The following is a 20,949-nucleotide window of genomic DNA, read 5'->3' as shown; positions in this document are numbered from 1 at the left end:
CATAGCCTTTCATAGGCATTATATTTTTACTGTGTGTCACACAGCACCTTTTTGTGCAGTGACACAGGGTTGTCTTTATCAGACTTACCACTTTAAAGTCCATTTTCTGGGACTGACTACTGTCTCCCAGAATATGTAAAGTTGCCATTGACTTTATTAGTCTTTTTAAATGCACAGACCCAGTTTAAACTATCTTACATAGAGTACGGGAAGGAGTTAACAGTTATCCCTTTTCGTCTGTTTCTCATGGAACATTATTTCGTTCCCTTTTCTTTAAGATTTGGCTGGTGGCAGTTGTATCTACCATATTTTACCTACTGCGGTCTATGTAAATAGCCTTGGGACTGTTTTAGGCTAAGTTAGTAGCCTCGAACTTAAATCCGCTGGACCCCATTTACTTTTACTTGGTTCCTGCTGGGTTTATTCGCCATTTCTTTTTGTAAAGTCTTTCTTGTGTTTTACTCTGCGCACCAAATCAGGTTTGGCTCCTTTGTTCACTGTCCTTTGGCGGGCTTCTGTACAGAAGCCCTCCTTAGGCGCCTGAGAGTCTGGTAGACAGGATGTGAGGGAGGGGTTTTAGGACCCCTCACAGGGTTCCCTCGGATACCCAAGTCACACTCTTGTTTGATTGGCTAGGTGACTGTCCTGCCAGGACAGCCACCATGCTGTGTGATTGACAGTCAGGCTGTGTGAATGGGGGAAAACTGCATAAAAATCAGATGTCTGGGACTTGGAAGGCAGAGTCGCCACTGGATCTAGAGAACCAAAGAGAAGCTGAAAGAAGAGGAACACTACCACGACTGAACCTCCCGGTGAAGCCCTGCTGTGGGTTCATATCTCCAAACTTCGATGACATAGAAGATTTGCAAGGAATCTTCTTCCCTTGAGCTGGTGGGAACAACCAGTTCGCCAAACACCAAGCAAGGCCTCCCTGCCCTGGTCGAATTTGCTGTGCACAGCTGCAGTGAACCGGGTAACCAGGAAGACCGGACCCTGTTGGGTTTTAAGGAGCGCACCTTTTTTTGTTGCTTTTCTCTGCTGCTGGTTTCTTCCCTGGGCAGTGCAGAACCCTCCAGTCTTCCTCCTTTGTGTCAGTCCGACAGTCGCTTCAGGCACCGTGAGCCTGCAGGATCTGCTAGGAACTTCTGCCTCAGCTACAACATCCTTCTTCTAAGGTACTGTTCAAACCCGGTTGTTCGTTCCGTCTGACCACAGTGAAAGTGTTTTAAATCTTTCGCCAATCCGAGGGCTTGTCCTTCTCTACTCTTTAAAATAACTTTTCCTAAGAACAACTTCATTTCAAACTCTTGGCAAAGACTTAACCGCGAACTACTCTGAACTGTGTGATCCCTTGCAAAGACTCTGAACCATTAACATTGGCCCAGGCCTATTGATTTGAATCCTCATTGTAGGAAGCCTTTTCTAGATTGCCCTGCCTACTTACTTGTTGGTGCTGCTTAATTCTGTATAACCTTGTCTTTCCCTCCCTTTTTAATTGCTGGAGTGCCATTTTGCTCACACTTCATTTTGTGCCCAACTTGTCCAGAATTGATTGGGTGTTCAGTAGTATAATAAGAGTGTGATTTTTCTGCTGCTTTATTTTGTGAACTGTTTTAAAAATGAATGTGTAAATAAGTACATATTCTTTTACTCAGAAACATTGAGTCAGTGTTTGTTTGAACCATAGTAATTACTGTTGTTTGTGTAACTTCTGATACTGCTCACTTTTCTCTTGAGATAAGTCTGGCTGCTCAGCCATCACTACCATTTACTGCACAGTACAGGCTTGTACCAAAGATGAATTTTTACTTACACTTAGTCTTAATTGTGTGTGGTGTTCCCAAAGGGTTCTGCATATGATTCTGCCTAACAATGTCCTCCCTCTTGTCCCCATGACTGAGGCTCAGGAACAGTGATATTTGCAGGAACTGTCAGGAACCAACGACTTCAGCTGCATTTGTGTCTTCATACTAAGGTACTGTGCCAACCCGATTGATAGAACGCACCTCTCATGGTGAAAGTTTGTGGAGCATTCCCAACTTGCAGGCCTAATCAGCTTGTGACCCAACAAATTATTCTTTTTCGCCTAAATTACTTGTGAGAACTTTCGCAAAGACTTTACCATTTGATACCAGAACTGCTCTTTCCTATCTTGAACACTAGCCCATTGACTTTGGCCTAGGCCTATTGACTTGAATAGAACTCTTCTGGTGAACTGAAACTATTTGCACTGTCTAACAAGTAAATGTGATCTATTCTACTTACCGTGTGCCTTTTTGCTCACTTCTAAGTAACTGAACTGCCATTTGGCTCCTATTTCAGGGGAGCTCAAACTGGAAATCTCGGAGTTTTGTATTGAAGTGTATTGGTTTATAATATTAGAAACGTGGATGGCTCTAGATTTGGAGTGGACCTTGCTGAGCTCTATTCTTCCTTACGCATTGGGGGTAGAATTGATGAGTTGCAAGATCACAGGAGCTGTTGGGGTTTAGCCAAAACCCCAATTGTTGAGTAGAAGAAGGAGGGTGTTCTCCTGGCTATCTTGCTTTTGTGATTTAAAGAAATTGTTCCTACACATTGGTTGTTGTAATACAATCTTGCTTTTATTTGTGTAAGTGGTAGGTACCCCTTTCCTATCACAAAAGCAAGATCACAAAAGCAAGATAGCCAGGAGAACATCCTCCGGTTTATAATATTTAGTTGCCTCCTTCTAGTTAAATGTTTTCTAAATGATTGTGTGATAAATGAATGCGTGTTTTACCAAGAAACCTTGAGTATAACTGACTACTTGAACCACTGTGATGCAAAGTCCTCTGTGTAACTTCTTGTACTACTCACATTCACTCTTGAGATAAGCCTGGCTGCTCAGCTCACTACCAAAAAACTGTGTAGTACGGACTTATACCAAAGGTTGGTTTGATTTACACCTGTAGTCCTAATTGTGTGTGGTGGTCCCAGCGGGTACTCCATGCAATTCTGCCTAACACCCTCTCTACCTATGAATGACACCCTCAGCACCTGATTGGCTAATCCCCCCAGTCCCATTTCCATGCCAGACATGCTGAGAAGCCCCGGATGTGGCACTCCCTGTCTGCGGACAGCCACGGTGTCCGAAGACCCGTAACACGGGACAGCCCTTCTTCCCTTTCCACTTCCACTCTCTGCACCATTCCCTCATTGGCTACTGTTAAACAGTCACACAACCATCCACCAATTACATCCAAGAACTCTACATCTAACTTTGTCATCACTCTGAGTACAAGTCTTCAGTGATTGCAAAGAACCTACAGAAAAATTACTGTCAAACCCTCCAAGATTTCTGTTTCCAGATTCATCCACATCCACATGCATCAACACAAACTACAGGTATGAATATTTTGTGCACAGTACATTTACAAATCTTTTATAAATGTATATGAACAGGGTACCTAATACTTACCCTGTATAACCTGCAAAAAAAGCATACTGTAATTTCTTCCATCTGCTATGAACAAGTGTCACTTGCAAAGCTGTGCACAGCCCAGGTTTTCATTTACCCATATCACTCATTGTAATGTGCAAACTGTTATATTCTTTATTCATTCTGTCATTTGTATAACCAGTGCCTCCTTAACACACCTATTTATCCACATTTCAAATGGCACTGTTCTCAGTGTAGACATGCATTTGTTTGTTTCTCTTAATTGTACATAGGATGTACATGCAGTTTTCTTTGTCTATTTACAATCATACTGTCATTTCTCCCATTTCCTAACATCAAATGACACTTTATTAGAAAGCTGTGTGTGCTGTGTGTGCTTACTATTGTAATCATTACTAAAGCAGGTTCAAGTGACATATTCTATGTAAAATGCCCAGAATGTACACAGACAAAGGAAACTGCACGTACATCCTATGCACAACTAACAGAATGCACTATTACTGCATAAACAAATACATGTCTACATTGAGAACAGTGCCATTTGAAATGTGGATAAATACATTAAAAAACTGAAACACTTCTTCCACTCATGCAGCAAGCATGTATGTCCAGAAAAATTAATGGAATTTCACACAAATCCACATACATTCTCTTTTCCAGTCTGTGCATCTCTCTAAGCCTTTTCTCAACCTACTACAACTTCCACTAATCCATTTCCACATTAAATACTGCAACAGCATCACATACTCTACCTCTTCCTGGCAAGAAATCCTTCTCCACAGTTAACAAATCTGTTATTCAACTGCAATTACTGTGCCATTAACACACACATGTACTAACTTCCTTCTTTTGCAATTGCAGTGAAAACCACACTACTCAAACCAGTGGAGTCTCAAGTACAAAACAGAAACCAGAAGAAACCTACTTTTTGGAGCCAACAAAGTATGTGCAATGTTGTCTTAGGGTTCTACATATTATTAAGATAGTTCAGTGTACTTGTATTGTAGGACACACAATTGTATCAACACAACAGCATTTGATTCACTATTACTAATTGCACCTCATCAGGAGCACACTTTGTATTATCATCTAAACACCAGCATAGCAACACACAGATACGAGTACAGCTTTCTCAACCTGAACTAACAGCCCATAGCACAATCACACACCTCTACATGTATGCCTACGATCATACTCACCCACTCATACACAGGACACACATATACAGTGCAGATCCTCCCAACCCACAGTTTCTTTTTTTCTCCAACAGACAACAAGAAATGTCTACCAAAAAGCAACTCTGTAGAAAGCAACACAGAAATAGAGCTGATCAAACTAAAAGTGTACAAAATAGGCATCCACCTCTAGCAGAATTTGTACAAAGAGTTAAAACAAAACACCTAATACAGTCACGAAGCCAAACTGAAACAGCTTGCAGGAAAGAAACTGTGACTCCTCTTTCAAAATGTAAAAATAAAAAGACATTTTCTAAAAAGCTTTCAACAACCACTACTGCTAACACTGCACCTACCAATGTTGATATAACCTTCAAGAAAGCATTCTAAAAAATTCATTTTACAAAAAATGTTCCACAGCAGAGTCCTTCAGAACCTTCTCAAAACAGGCAACAAATCACACTCAACTCTTAAAACTTACTGCAGAAAACTCATCCTGGAAGCTATCATAGACAGTGCAATGCTGCTCAAAAGGAAACTGTTCATATTAACTTTAAACAGAATGAAAGCACTAACAAAATTAATTAGTAAACTACAACAACTACTTCAAAACAAATGCAATATCAGCAGAGATAACTTTGGAAACATCTGTACAGGTGAGTGGTGTCACACCACCGTCACAGAACCATTTTTCAATGAAGAGGCATACAAACAAAAGCAAATAAACCAAATTGCCATACGTAGCAGTGGGCGAGGATATGAAAAGGTATACAATATAATTATGGAAGAAGAAACACTGATTTCAACAATAACCCCAACAAACTTAGCATCAACTCTCCAAACCACAGAACCAATATGCCCTGTCTACAAATGGCCATGCACATCAATGTGTAAAGTGCACAAACATTCAAATCTTTGCAACAGCTCCTCAATCGATATGTAAAAGCTAAAGACAAAGTCAAAATGAAAATACTGCAAACTATGAATTCCTGTCCAGTGCGTAAATACACAGTACTATGAGGACATTCATTATCCTGCATTTCTGGACTTGCTTGCAAAAGCACCTTCCACCACATCAAAATGTTAGCAACACACCATTCTGGTGTAAGAAATCTTGTTCATAAACTGTACTATGCAAAAAGTCCTGCTTTAGCACTGAACCATTTTAATAACATTCTCCTACATGGTACAGCCAAACAACTCATCGAAGAAATAAACCAAATTCAAAGCAAATATTTTGGAATTGAAGAGCACTATCAAAATCCAGAAACTTTAGAAAAGAACACCAATGCCCTTGCCGATGTCAACCTTCTATTACACACATACAAAAAAGAAATAGCAAACTTTAAGTCCACATCTTCCGAAGTACCAAACCAAGTATGTGTTTGTTGGTGCAGAACTTTTTATAGAAAGAGTATCAAAACTGTAGATGTAATGCATCAAATAGAAGACAATGAGGAATCCCAATGGTTCCAATTAGCTCTCTACTTTATAGCAGAAAACAAATATGAAATTGCCAACCCCTCAATACTGTGCACATACTGCACAGCAAAACTAGACAATAACGAAATGCCTCCACAAGCAATCAGTAACAACTTAGAAATATACCCACTGCCAAAACCATTCCAACAGCTTAACTTATATGAGAGCATTACAATTTAAACAGTACACCCATTTCAAGCGATAATACGCCTTCAACCAAAAACAACAAAATTGCCTCCCTCTGAATTACTGAAAGGCATTTGTGGCAAAGTGGTCTATTTTCCATTAGACCTCAAAGAAAATGTAGATACTCTAGGGGTACAACGGTCAATAGATCAATCTTTGATTATCCTAGTGAATGGTGTACCTACAAAAGACAAAGCAATTTGGCAGAAACTAGTAGATTTAAACAAAGTTAGAGAAGCCCTGCAATATCTTAAAGACAACAATGAACACTACAAAGAAATAAACATTGAAGAAAACCTGAGAGAAACCTACGAAATAATTCAGGATTCCTCAGAAACTGGACAATTTGAACTTTTAGATCCTACTGCAGCCTCCAATATTTTAGACCACTACACAATTCACCCACTGCACTCCAAGGACACAATAGATGATGCTCTGGAAACATATCAAATGTGACAAGCTAAAGGATCTTCAATCAGCATATGGGAAAAAAGTGTAGAAGCACAAGCCTTTCCTCTACTTTTTCCTACTGGTGTACACAAATAACTGCATCAGAATACCGCTCTTTACGAATGTATTCTGAAGACCCCGGATTCTGACAAAATGTTGAATACATATTCCACCTCCTGTTTGAAAGTGAACTTGCAACTCTATGTTACGGAGTTGCACCCACATTAAAAACCGGTTCCAATTTTCAAAACATGTCAGCTACGCCACTACTGCAAAAAGTGCAAGAGAAAGATGAACTTTTACAGTCCAGTATTACAAATCTTTTGTCAAACATGCGTGGCACAAAAGAGGATTGGTTCCGATGTCATGCAGATGTACAGTGCATGCTTCGCAGCCTTGGCCCACCCACATGGGTTGTCACTTTAAGTTGTGCAGAGTATGCATGGTAGGACTTGCACGACATCCGACGCATAGCAAACAAAAACAAAGCCGGTATTGACATAAAAATACCAGGAGAACTCTGTTCTCTGGATCCTGTAAACACATCTAGGTTCTTCCATCATCGCTTTACAGCCATTCTGCACTTTATTTATAATAACACAGTCGCTCCCTCAGAGAAGTGCAACACTTTTTTGGAATAAAGGATATCAAGCCAGAGGAGCACCACACATCGAGATGCTTTTGTGGATTAAAGATGCACCTAAATTTGGTCAAGACAGTGATGCCACTGATTTGGAATTCATTCACAAATATGTCAAATGTGAAATCCCTTCAGAAAGTACACAGAGTGACCTACATGCCCACATTTTGCAATTTCAAAGACACAAGTATTGCAAGATTTGTCGGCAAAAATACAAAAACAAAGGAACATATTACACCAAATGCTGCTTTGATTTCCCTAGACCAGTTTCTCAAACAGTACAAGTGAACAGCTTCATTTCTTCAGTTAGACACAGTGACAAAGGTACATCACCTAAGAACACATGCTGCATAAAAAGAACCAGAGCATCAAAGTACATCAATGTTTCCAATACAATCATTGCCCTCCTATGGAATGCAAACATAGATGTGCAATACATTGCTGACAATTCCACTGCAGTTGCACGATATGTCACATCCTACTTAACCAAAGCAGAGAAAACAGAGCTGAAATACCTCTTGGATGACATATCATCGGACAAAACACTGTCACAGATATTGTACAGCTAAGGCATGAAAATGAGATCGAGAATGTGGCTGCTATGAAGCCGCAGACGTTTAACCAGCACCACTTTGTATGGTAAATCCGAAAACATAGTTTGTCTAAGCCTTGGTCCTGCTGAGTGCAGAAAAAGAGTTCTCAAATCTTACCAAGATATAGAAACAATAGCCAAAAATGATCCCAACAGCCAGGACATTTTGAAAAACAACTTCTTAGGCACATACTACCCAAACAGAAGTACTGCTTTGGACACTATGTGCCTGTACCATATAGCCCAAAACCTCTCATACACAAATAATATTAAACCAAATGAGAAAGAAGGTAAATACATAGTGAAAGGTTGTGAGGGCAGCCTAGTTAAACTTACCAAAGGCAGCCTCATTAATTATATGAAGCTATCATTAAAAACTCCTCAACTTAAAGAACTGTACTACATGTCCCTACTCCAACCTTTTAAACCATGGAGAAAGGAAGAACAATTATTAGACACCAATGCCTCCTATGAAGATGCTTTCAATGCAAGTGAAAGCACTATAACAGACATACATTTTACACAGTACAAAAACATGTTGGACAATGAATGCCAACAAGAGAACGAATGTCAAGAACAACTAAACATAGACACTCCAGAGAGCAGTCAGCCTTCTCTAACAGGAAGCCAAGAACTACTTGGACAACCACTCATAGCAAATGAGGCAGAATTAGCCATGACACAAGTAGAAAACACTAGGGGGCTCATTACAAGTTTAGAGGTAGCCATGGTCCTATTAGTGCCATGGCTGCCTCCAAACTCGGGTCTGGGTCCGGGTTCCTTGAATGAGGAATTACCGGGTCATTCCAACCTTGGAGGACCCGGTAATTCCTCATTCAGAAAAACCATCCCCATTCCCATTTGAGCCCCCATAGGGCTCAATGGGAATGGGGAGGGAGCTAATAATGGGCCTGTTAATTACAGGCCCATTTTTAGCTCCCTGGTCCTTTAGCGGCTCCCGCTAAGGGCGGCTGGTTTTACCAGCCGCCCTTAGTGGGACCCGATAAAGGACCTCGAAATGTGGCGTTAAGGGGTTAACGGCACTGGCATCCTTATCGGCACCATTAACCCCTTACTGCCGCACTCGGAATGAGGCCCTATGTGTCAGTCTGAACAATCTACAGGACACTTTGCTGTTCTGAAATCACAGTTAAATAATGAGCAGTGTAGCATTTTCCTAGCAGTAACTGAAGCAATTGAACATGATGTACAGCATGAAAGTAAAACTTGTACCTGTCAAGACTATAAACTGATACTGCTCTATATAAGTAGTCAAGCTGGTTCAGGAAAAACATTCTTAATAAAAATCATCAGCAAGTTCCTCCAACAATTAACAAACAACAAGCTTTCAGCTGCTGTAACTGCCCCCACACAGGTTTAGCGGACTACAACATAGGTGGGGTCACTTTACACTGATTGCTTCTCCTTCCAGTAGAACACCAAAATAAATTAGACTACTACAAATATTCATCAGAAGCTGCTATGGAGCTACGCAGAGTTTTAAAACAAATGAAAATGTTCCTAATAGATGAGGTGAGCATGGTTTCCAACCTAATGTTGGCTTTGAGTCACCTCAGATTGCAAGAGGTCCTTAAAACAGACTACAAACAACTCTTTGGTGGAAAACATGTTATTGTTTTTGGAGATCTTCTTCAATTAACACCAGCGAAAGGTGAACCTATTTTTAAAACATTAGGACACAAACTGTGCCGTAAAACTCTAGGCAGCATAGGAAATATACATCTCTGGCAACATTTCCAATAGAAAGAACTAACTGAAAACATGCATCAGTCTGTAGCCCTCACCTATGCCAACATTTTGAAAAGTATCTGGATTGTTGTACTATCTAAGGAAGCACAGGGTATCTTGAATACCAGACGCATCCATGGCCTATACGGACTTAAGACATGTGCCACTGATGTCATGGAACAATTAGCACATAAAAATGTAAAATGTAGGTCCTTATTGCCAACTCTTGCAAGTTGCACACAATTCAATGAAACAGTGCAAATTTACTCCATAGACAATCTGGACGTGCACGGTATGACACTACCTATGTGTCAACAAGCCACAGCACGACTAAATACCTTAGAAAACTCTATCTCTAACACAGCTGGTTTAGAGAAAATGTTAACATTGTGTTTAAACTGTAGAGTGAAACTGAAACGTAACCTTGATGTGCAACAAGGTTTAGTTAATGGAGCACTGGATACAGTTGTTGGCTTCCAAACATACCCACATGACAACAGCATTCAGTTTCTCAATGTTCACTTTGACAAACTTTCAGAAGTTAAAAGTATAGGACGATCAACAGCCCGATTCCTTCTTTTAAAGACATGTATGTACACATATGTACGCAGAGAACAGTTTGCTCTGTCTCTAGCATACGCAGTCACTATTCATAACTCACAAGGACTAACCCTAGATCAAGCATTCATTGATATTGGCAGCACAGTTTTTAAAGAAGGCATGAGTTACATAGCACTATCACGCCTATGTACACTTGAAGGACTATTTCTAGTCAATTTTGATGCAAGTAAAGTCAACGCAGACATTCCTTGCATCGTAGAGTACAACAGACTACGTGCACTCTACACACCACATCTCAAAACGTACCCTGTTCCTCAAAAACACAAACTTTGTAAAAGAAAACTCATTCAAGCAGAACTTCAAATCAGTTCATACTTCATCAACTGCCAAAACCACAAAAGAATGTACTGAAAACTCAAATGCGTACCCAACTCCTCAAACAAAAGAAACTACCTCTGCAAACAAACCTCATGGACTTCCATCAAATGAGTCGGACAGAGAACTATCTGGTCCATTCAAATTTTCCAATACAACTGGTGTAAATGGATATACAAATGTAGCAATCAATGTTCTATTCCAATTGCCACCAATTCTTGAAAACATTTACTTAAACGGCACAGACCAGTTGTGTTTGAAAATGTTACTCCTTCACAGGAATGCAACAGACAATCCTGAGAATACATTGGCCCTCATTACAACCCTGGCGTTAAGGGGTTAACGGCGCCGCAAAAGGTGGCGGTGCCGTTAACCCCTTAATGCCTGATTATGAGGTCCCTTTGCGGGTTGGCGATTTTAACGCTTGCTTTTTGCAGGCGTTAAAATCCAACCCGCAAAGGGACCTTGGTGCTAAGTACGGTGCCGCAATTTGCGGCACCGTACTTAGCGCCTTCCCCATTTCCATTGAGCCCTATGGGGCAAAAATGGGAATGGGGAAGGGCAATGGCGGCATGAGGAATTACTGCCCCGCCAACCTCGGAATGGGGTGGTAATTTCCCATTCCGCCATGGCGGAGTCGGTAAATTACCGGCATGGACTATGGTGCTATTAGCACCATGGTCCAACGCCATGGTTTTAATGAGGGCCATTGTCACAGGAATAAGGCAGGAATTGGACAACTGTGCGGGAATGGTGAGATTCACTATAAACACCCAAGATCGACAAGAATTTATAATGTACTTACTGCCAGTACTGGAAGCCAAAAACATACCTATAAGTGAAATCTTCATATAAGTGGAAACAAACATGCACTCTCTGCAACCATGTAGAGCAGGAACAAGTCCCTAACGCGCTTTGTTTATGTATCTATATTTAACTGTGAATCCATTCAATTTCAACAGCTGGTACAAAATGCAAAACATGGCATATTATGTACTGCTTGCAATTCCGATAATCGTTCCACCTTACAAATACAATTGCATAGGCAAAACGTAATAATAATGATTTTATGATACAATGCAGATGGTACCAGAAACAACTGCAAGCTTACTAGCTTCACACATGGACAAGTATCACTTGGCAAGAAAACCTTCACAACAGTAGGCATAATCTACCACACGGGCACCACAACCAGTGCAGGTCACTGTACTGCATACATTAAAAAGAAATGTAGAAGGTTTGAATGCAATGATACTTCCATTACTCTGAAACAAAAATTACCTGCAAATCTTACAAATGCCTACTTAATATTCTTGAAACCTAAATGTACTCACTAATCTACAAAAGTAGAATTACCTACTGCCAAATACCCACAGCTGTCAAACAATACCCATACCAATACAAGAAAAGGGGGTTCACAATACTGGAAAATGTAAATGGACCATCAGAAATGAGCATGCTTCAAAACATACCCCGCAAAACTGGAAAACTGTAAACAGTTAGAATACACCAGCCGGTATCTAACTACAACCATAGTACTTCAATATTACTTCCAGCGACCAAACTGCGGAAAGAACTGCTACCATAGTACTTCAATATTACTTCCAGCGATCAATCTGCCAAAAGCAACCACAGTGCTACAAACAAATCCTCAACAACTTCCAAACTACCAACAGTTAGAATATGTCACAGGTATCTAACTGCCCCCAAAATTCTGCAATATTACACTGCAATACCACAGTACTTAAAAAACATCAACAACAACCAAAAACATAAAGAAATACTGCTAACAAGAACAACTAGATAAACAGTTAGAATACACCAACTGTTATCTAACCATACTAATAGCACTTCAAAAATCACCTCAACTATTAAATGTAGAAGTTTTTTTTTTAATCCTGCATGGATTTCTTTTCCCCACCAACCCAATGATTATGCGAAAAAACACAGGAACTGAGCAGATTGCACATAACACTTGTTTAAAGCATAGTACTTGTAAAGTACTAACTATGAGGGTCAACAAACTATAAAAAGTCTGCAATATAATGCAATACAACCTTACAAAGTACCTACCCTAACATGCTATATTTTCTTTTACCACAGAGGATGAAAGAAGAATGTATCATACATTTGCACAAACCATGAAACAAAACAACAGAGACCCTCAACAATACAAACAGTAGGTATACAATTATTGCGGTCACACTTCTTTATAATCTGCAAACGTACATTCTCTATACATATTACTCCAAACCTTATACCAGCATGAAAATATGTGTGTGCATGGCTGTATTATGCTGCAGTGGTTGTGGTCAGGGCCTGGTGTCTTGGGTGCATGGCCATGCACCCAAGACTCCAGGCCCTGACCACAACCACTGCAGCATAATACAGCCATGCACACAAACACCTGCCCACTTACCACAACACAAACACATAAAGTATACACTTCAAACCCTATTCACTTCTGTACACATAGTGCTCCAATACATACAACCACCACAACACAATACAAACATCCTCACATCATCTCCAATGCACTCCCATACCCTAATAAAGCCTGCTTGCATTCACTAAAGGAACTGTCTGCCCCATGGTCTGTCCGCGGACCACCGCAGTGACTGCGGACACCGTAGACACACCAATGGCATCTTGCACCTAATCAAATGCATCTTATGATCCAACTTTCACTCCCCCACCCTTTCCAGCACTCCCAGCATCAGATGCTCCAATACATGTTTTTGAGGCCCGTTCACCACCGCGCTGTCCGCGGTTCTTTGTGTACACAAGATGTGGGCGTCTCTTAAAATGATGACACTCCCCACGCTTCTCTCCAGCCAATCGGCGAATACATCGGTTGTCCGCAGACATGACGGAACCGGTTAGTCAATCAGAGTTCTGTCCGCGGAGCGAACAGGGAAGTGTGTCCGCCGAGTTTGGTGAGTATTCGGTAAGATGGAGTGAAGTTATAAGCAGCCGAAAAAGTGGTCTTCCTATGAGTTGAGCAGCTTTAACCATAACTACATTTACTAAGCGGAGGTTTTTAGTCAAAATATATTAATTTCATTTTAAATTACTTGGTGTAAATGAGGAGGTATATGGTATTAGCGCAGGCTGCAGGTGGATCAATTAGCACTGCATCTACAAGGTCTATATATGCATGCCGATGGCAAAAATGTAATGCATGGTACAGTGATGGGGGAAAGCCTCTGTCATGCCCCACTTTGGTGGTCAAGGCTGGGTCTACAGATAGGCATGATAATGGGTTACCTGTCCTCCTTATCACTGTCCAAGAGTTCCCCTGAGCAGTGCTCTTTTTTCCCCAATCCCTATTGTTGCCCGGTTTTTTAACTCCATTTGTGTTTCTGCCTTGGGACCTTAATTTGGTTCTTTTGTTTCTAATGGTGGTGCCTTTTGAATCCTTATATTTGCTATCTATCATGCTACTAGCAATGAAAACAGATTTTTTGATGACCATCACATCAGCGAGGTGCATGAACGAATTGCAGGTGCTCTTGTGTAAGCCACCTTTTCTAAAATTCTTTGAGGAGACAGTTTCTCTAATGGTTGGACCGCAATTCCTGCCGAAAGTAGTGCCAGAAGTTCATATTTCCCAGAGTGTGGAGATACATTTGTTCTTTCCATCACTTTGCTCATCTAAGAAAGAGGGGAGACTCCATAGGCTGGACTCTAAGAGGGCATTGTGTGTTGATCTAGCCATAATGGCTTCTTTTCTGTGGGATAACCCAGTGTTTGCTGCTTTTTCACAATCAAAGTTGGGTTGAGCAGTGACTAAGCAGATGATTTCTTGTTAGATTGTTCTGTTAATTTCAGAATGTTAAGAGAGGGCAGGGAAGGAGGTTCCACCAGGTCCCTGGACTCACTCTGCCAAGGGTGTAACTGCCACACCAGCTTTGCAGAGGGGTCTAAAGGTTAGACACATTTATTAGGCTGCCACATGGGCTTTTTTGCATATCTTCTCTATGCACTATTGCCTGGACTTGGCCTGGTGCACAGATGCCTACTTGGTTGGGTGATGTTAGAAAGCTTTTCGGTATGAAGTCTTCAGCCCACCTGCGGCTGTCTTTACTACTTTGAGAGTCTATCAAGATGAGGTCTGTGGACAAACACAATCCATTGAAGGAGAAATTATTTACCAGTTATGTTCTTTATAGGGATACTTCTGCCAGAGATTCTTCATCACCCTCCCTATCTCCCTAGCTTTTGCGCTTTATGATGTCTTGTTTAAAAAAACAAAAAAGAGAATTATAAGGAAATGAATTTTTTTTCTGATAGTATCCCTTGTCCTTTTGTTCGTCACCTAAAAATATTCATATTTTTGTTCTTGTTGTTCAGTATTGAGAATGGACTCCCCCTATTGCTGAGTACGGGGGAAATATTGGGGAACTGAGGTAAGGGGCATTGCGCGTGCTATATATACAATCACTGACATCACGAATGGAATCGAGGCGTGTCGAGGCATGAAAGAGTTGAGGTATGTAGGGGATGAGGAGATGGCATCAAGTGGCACTACACTTTCTGTCGCTGAGGGGATGATCTATCAGGATAAGGAATCTATGGGAGAGAAATCCATAGAAAGAACATTACTGGTAAGTAATTCCTCCATCGCAAAGATATTCATGAAGTTACACTTGCACATAACACATTGGACTTTTGCTCTACCTAATATTACCAATAAATGCTGTCATTAAGGAATTGTTGAATGCCTCTTATGTAAATATGGTGCTGTGAGCTGCTAATATGTGTTTGGCCGTCATTACGACTTTGGCGGTAGCCATGCCGCTATTGGTGGCATGGCTGCCGCCAAAATCGGGTCTGGGTCCAGGTTCCCAGAATGGGGAATTACCGGACCATTCCGAGTTCGGAGGGCCTGGTAATTCCTCCCTTCAGGAACCCGGGCCCGGACCTTCCCCATTCCCATTTCTGCCCCCATAGGGCTGAATGGGAATGGGAGAGGGAGCAAACAACGGGCCGATTACGAGCGGCCCGTTGTTTGCTCCCTCTTCCCCTCGCGGGACCCACTCTGTATGTCTGGAAAAAACCAGACGTGCAGAGCGGTTCTGGTGAGGGGACCTCGTAATCAGGTGGTACGGGGTTGACACCGCCGGCACCTTTACCGGTGCCGTTAACCCCTTACCGCCTGACTTATAATGAGGCCCTTTGTCTTTTAAAACAAGTTCATAATGAATCATATCAAACTCAGCATGTTTCTGGTTAGGTTTCTGGTTTCAGCCCCACCCCATACTGAGAGAATGGTTTTCAGATTTTATTAAACAGATATCAGTTCCCCTTCCCTTTCACTTCACAGATTAATTCCCACTAGTGTGAGATTCTTTTTCTGTACTATGTTTTCAAGAGTGATGCATCATTTTCTAGTGAACAGAAATCACACAATTAAACCTGCTCTCGTTTTCGAATTTAGTTTAGTTACGGCCATCACAGAACAAACATTATCAAATAAATCTTCATTAGGCCATGGTGGAGATACCTCGAACCATGATCTAATGCCGACTACATCAGTGACAATTCTTAGGTTACTTTTTAAATATCACATATTAAATGCAATACTGTCAGTGCCTATTTTACACCGTTTGTAGTATTGTATTTTTTTTAATGTGATCTCCTCCAGCCTCAAATACAATGAAATCAGGATTTAACTCACACTAGTAAGCTACAATTATTTCTATATTCATTCAAAGTTCACTAAGCTTTAAATATAATGGGAAACACTGTTGGAGTTCACCATAAATAGTACGATTTCTTTTTTTGGAATGACAGCTCCTTACTGGACATGACCTCCCACTTCCCTAAAGCTCCAGGCACTCAGGCCAATGGTTTTAGGGATTTATCCAATTAAATCTGTGGAGGTTTCATACTCACTTTAAATTGATCTTTAATAGCATGGAACCAGGAACGGCCATCTCGGATTGGAAATCTCACAGTCAGCAGGCCCCTGCTGGACCCTTCCTCCCTTTTTTAGGAAAGGAAGTCTCGGTCCGATGTAAGTTGGCTCAGGATCCCTCATGAACAAGGTCCACACCTCCAGATGATGTCCATGTTCAGCACTCATGTAATGAGAACACGTGCTCTTCTTTCCAGCAGCTTTTCCAGAGTTCTCGCTTCTGTGATCACACTATTTTTAAAATGTCCATGCTTATGTCATAATTATGTTGCAGTATGTTATTGGCCAGATCTTTCATTTGGCCTGCCTTACAGTTAGACACTCCTATTCAATAAACAATCCAAATCTTCACAGGATGATTTTTATTTCTAAGCGTTTGGCATGAGCAAAGGAGAGGGCTTATTGCACTGCTGCACTGCTGAATGCTATTTCATCTTTTTTCCATAATTCATGGCAGCAATATGCACATTTTATAAAACGACAGTTTCTGGTATTGTGTTTACAGGCACACACAACATGACCATTTGGCATATTGGTTCATAAAGTTATGAATTTTAATAATGTTACTAATTATTACATTTTTCTTTGCGTTCTTCAATTGGCATAACAATGGTACTGCCTGCCTTGCTTGTTAGCCTACCCCCAACCCGCACCTTGTTTTGTCTCAGACGGAAATACTCTTCTTGCAAGGACTAACTCCACTTCTGTTGAAGGGCATGGTGGAGCTTGTTCCAGCAGAGGGAGTCTGGAAAGGCTGGTATTCCTGTTACATCCCGATTCCAAAGATGGATGGAGGACACAGACCAATATTAGACCTCAGACTCCTCATTCAATTCTGCAGTTCTTGAACATCAGGACTGGCTTGTGTCTTTGGACCTACAGGACACTTATGTCCATGTCCCTATCCACCTCAAACATCAGACTTCAGCGGCAATCAGATCATAGTTGGCTCTAGGGAATGTCTCAGAAGTGGGAGCTGAGCAGAGACATTGTGGAGGAGATCTTCTCTGAGTGGGCGAGACCCCAGATTGACCTGTTCACAACCAATGCAAACAGGAAGTGTGAGATGTTTTGCTCCATAGTGTTTCACCATGGAGATGAATCTGTGATATGCTGGGAGATCATCCTGGTGTATGCAAACCCCCAACCCCAATTTCACTGATTCCTTTGGTGCTGAGGAGTTATAAGCAGAGCGGAACAACCAAGATCTTGGTCACAAAGGACTGGGCATGGAGGACCTGGACATGCTGCAATGTCCTCCAATGAAAATCCATGGGACGATGTACTGATCCAATCATGCAGTAGAGGGTTCTTTTCCCCAACACCAGGAGACTTCACCCTAATGCCTGGATGTTGAGAGGTTGAGGTACAGGGATTTGGATATTTTAGGGGAGATTCTTGATGTGGTGCTTTCTGGAGGCACCCACGGACCAAGTCCATTTATGCTTGCGTGGGCAAAAATGTGAGAGTTGGTTGCAGGTTAGACTGAGGAATCCCTTGTCTTGCTCCACCGGAAAAGTTTTGGAATTCTTGCATACCTTGGCCAAATCAGTACTGAATGTAAATACTATAAAGGTCTACATAACAAGCATCATTGTTTTCAAATGAACACCCAAGCAAGGATCATTTTTCACAATGCTCATGATTTTACAATCTAAGAAGGTCCCAGCATGGAATTTAACTTGGTTTTAACCTTTTTGATGGCAGCTCTGTTTGAGCCGCAATACTTACATTTGCATTACTGATCGCCTTGACATCAGGTAGGTTAATAGCAGACCTTCAGGTCTTGTCCAGCTTCCCTGAATTGATTCAGTTTGGCAAAGAAAATATGTCATGGAGGAGAAAACTCTTGTTGTTGCCTCAAGTAGTTTCTGAATTTCCCTTGTCCGAAAAAGGATAATATGCCAGTATTTGTCCCACCCCATCACTCTTCTAAGTTTGAAAGAAAGAAAGAAAGAAAGAAAGAAAGAAAGAAAGAAAGAAGGAAAGAAAGAAAGAAAGTAAGAAAGAAAGAAAGACTACATAGACTACACACAATGAGGGCATTAACAGTAAATATTTTATATTACATGATCATGCTATTCTGGCACCAAAAAGGGAAGGGCTGAAACAAAAGGGACTATTTCATGCTGGGTAACACTCTGCAGAGCTGCATGCTATGGATTGGCAGATAAAGAAGTACCCAAAGGCACTGCAGCTCATTTTAAAAAAGAGATGTGGGAGTGCACTCTGCAGAGGGGAGCACCAGTTGCAGGCATTTGCCTAAGCAACGACTTGGGTCTCACTTCATTCATTTTTTTTAAATACATTTTTAGATTTAGTGTTTAAGGATAATGATGCAGTGGTAATATCAATACTTTAGAACATGTTACTCTGACTAGTTTGTTGCATACCTAGCCCTTTTTGGAGTACAAACAGCTTTGGAAGCCTTTCAGAAGATGAGGGATATGTCATTTGTACCTGCAGCAAAGTTCTTAATAGCGGACATGTTTATTCCTACCAAAGGTTCCTCTACACCATCCTACGGCTCCTGTGATAGAACGCTTGTGTCTAGTTGAGAGAAACAGAATATGGCAAATTACCAAATTGTTCTCTGTTTTGTCTTTCCTTTGCTGTGCAAGTGTGGAAAAAGGCAGAACTGAGGAAAATGGCACTGATGGCTCAGTACATAAACGCTGTTGATGTCATCTCAGCATGAGATGGAACCGATGAGATGAACAAGTTGAGGGCGGAGTCCAACGGCGCCACTTAGTGTTTGAAAAAAGTATCTGGCACTGACTGCATAAAGTGGATATTTCAAAAGATGAGGAATATATGGGAGGAATTAATGTTTCCACCAGAAAGAACATTCCCAGAGTAAGTTATTATTTCTTCTCAAGTACTTGGATCTCATCATAGGTCTCGTGCCCCCAAATACCTGTGCTATATTGCCTGCTCGCACTTGACATGGCATTACAGATTCACATTATTTTTTCTAGTGACTGGTTAACCGAATAATACATGGCTTGGCCAATAGCCCTAACCGGCTGTGTCAATACCATAGATTGTTTATGTTTCGACTTTCCTGTTTTCAGTGAAATCCGATAAACACTGGATAAACACCCCAGAAGAAAAAGTGCCTCCCAGGGTTAAACTGAAATACACTGTTTACCCTCATCTCAGTGGTGCCTTAGTGTGAGCATTGATTGGGTGAAGTTTGGGGTAAAAGGGTGGCCTGAGGCCTATCTTCAGACAATAGGAAAAGGTCCCTACTCCACCCCATGTGTACTTGTTTGCTTTCTCCCATTGTTTCCCTTCCTGTCCCCTGACCTTATTCAGAACACTGCACATTCAATGTTACATTGGTTTCTATGCAAACATATATATATATATTTGCAGGTGTTTCTGGTTAGAGCTATTTTGAGGCATTGTAGACACATCTGAGACATGTTTGTGGTTGCCAATTCATGTCTTAAAATTGGGTAGAATTCCTCAAAATAGCCCTTGACCACTGACAAATATTTGTATTTACAACAAATGGTTTAACATGGATTTTTCAGTGTCTATTTGTGGCCACAGACCCTCTGCATGTGTATTTGTCTGGAGGAGACCTGCAAAGTGTCAGCTGCCTGTCAGCTTTAAAAGAAAAGTTGTGTGAGACTTCCAGGCACGAAGGTCGCATTAGGCCATGGTGTTGGTGTCACTGTCACCTCCCAACCTCCTCTGGCAATGTAGACCAGCAGCTCTAAGAGTTTCTGTATTACCCACCTCAAACATTGATTAATTGCTTCAGTATTTCTAGTTCTGCTTTATCAAGTGTGAAAGAGTACAAATGCCTCTTCCTTCCACCAACAGCCAACCACATAGATCGCTCACCTTCATAAAAGCACCATCAATGATAATGAATCCTTGAAGTCTTCTGGGGGTTCTTGCTATCAGGACTGTGTCGACAGCATAGCTGATAAGTGGTACTCTGCAGATGGTACAATGAAATGTTTCCCGACCAGCTCCTTCTCTAAGGCATTAGTGTAAAGATAAATGAGAGGGACCAGGACAAAACCATGTCGGTCACCCGAGGTCACTGGGAAGCCAGTAGTGTATTCTCTCCCACAGCCAATCCTAATACATGTTACTGTCTTGTTGTGAAGGAGCATAAGATATTTAAACAAATGCTTGGGCATGTTCATAGACCTCAGATTCTCAGCAAGCTTCACCTGGTTAACCATACCAAATGCAGAGGATAGGTCCATTAAGGCCGTATAGACGGGAGTGTTACACAGAAAATAGTATTTAACTGCCAGAAAATACTCCACTGTGCAGACCCTTTTCCTGAAACCACCATGTGTGGAATCCAGGATATAATTTTATTGAACCCTTGCTGCCAGTCTTACGTACACCAGTCTCTAAAAGAGCTTTGAG

The sequence above is a fragment of the Ambystoma mexicanum genome, chromosome 12 (assembly GCF_040938575.1).
Source record: "Ambystoma mexicanum isolate Mex_15411 chromosome 12, UKY_AmexF1_1, whole genome shotgun sequence".
In the NCBI taxonomy this organism is placed as follows: domain Eukaryota; kingdom Metazoa; phylum Chordata; class Amphibia; order Caudata; family Ambystomatidae; genus Ambystoma; species Ambystoma mexicanum.
This window is presented reverse-complemented; position numbering follows the sequence as displayed.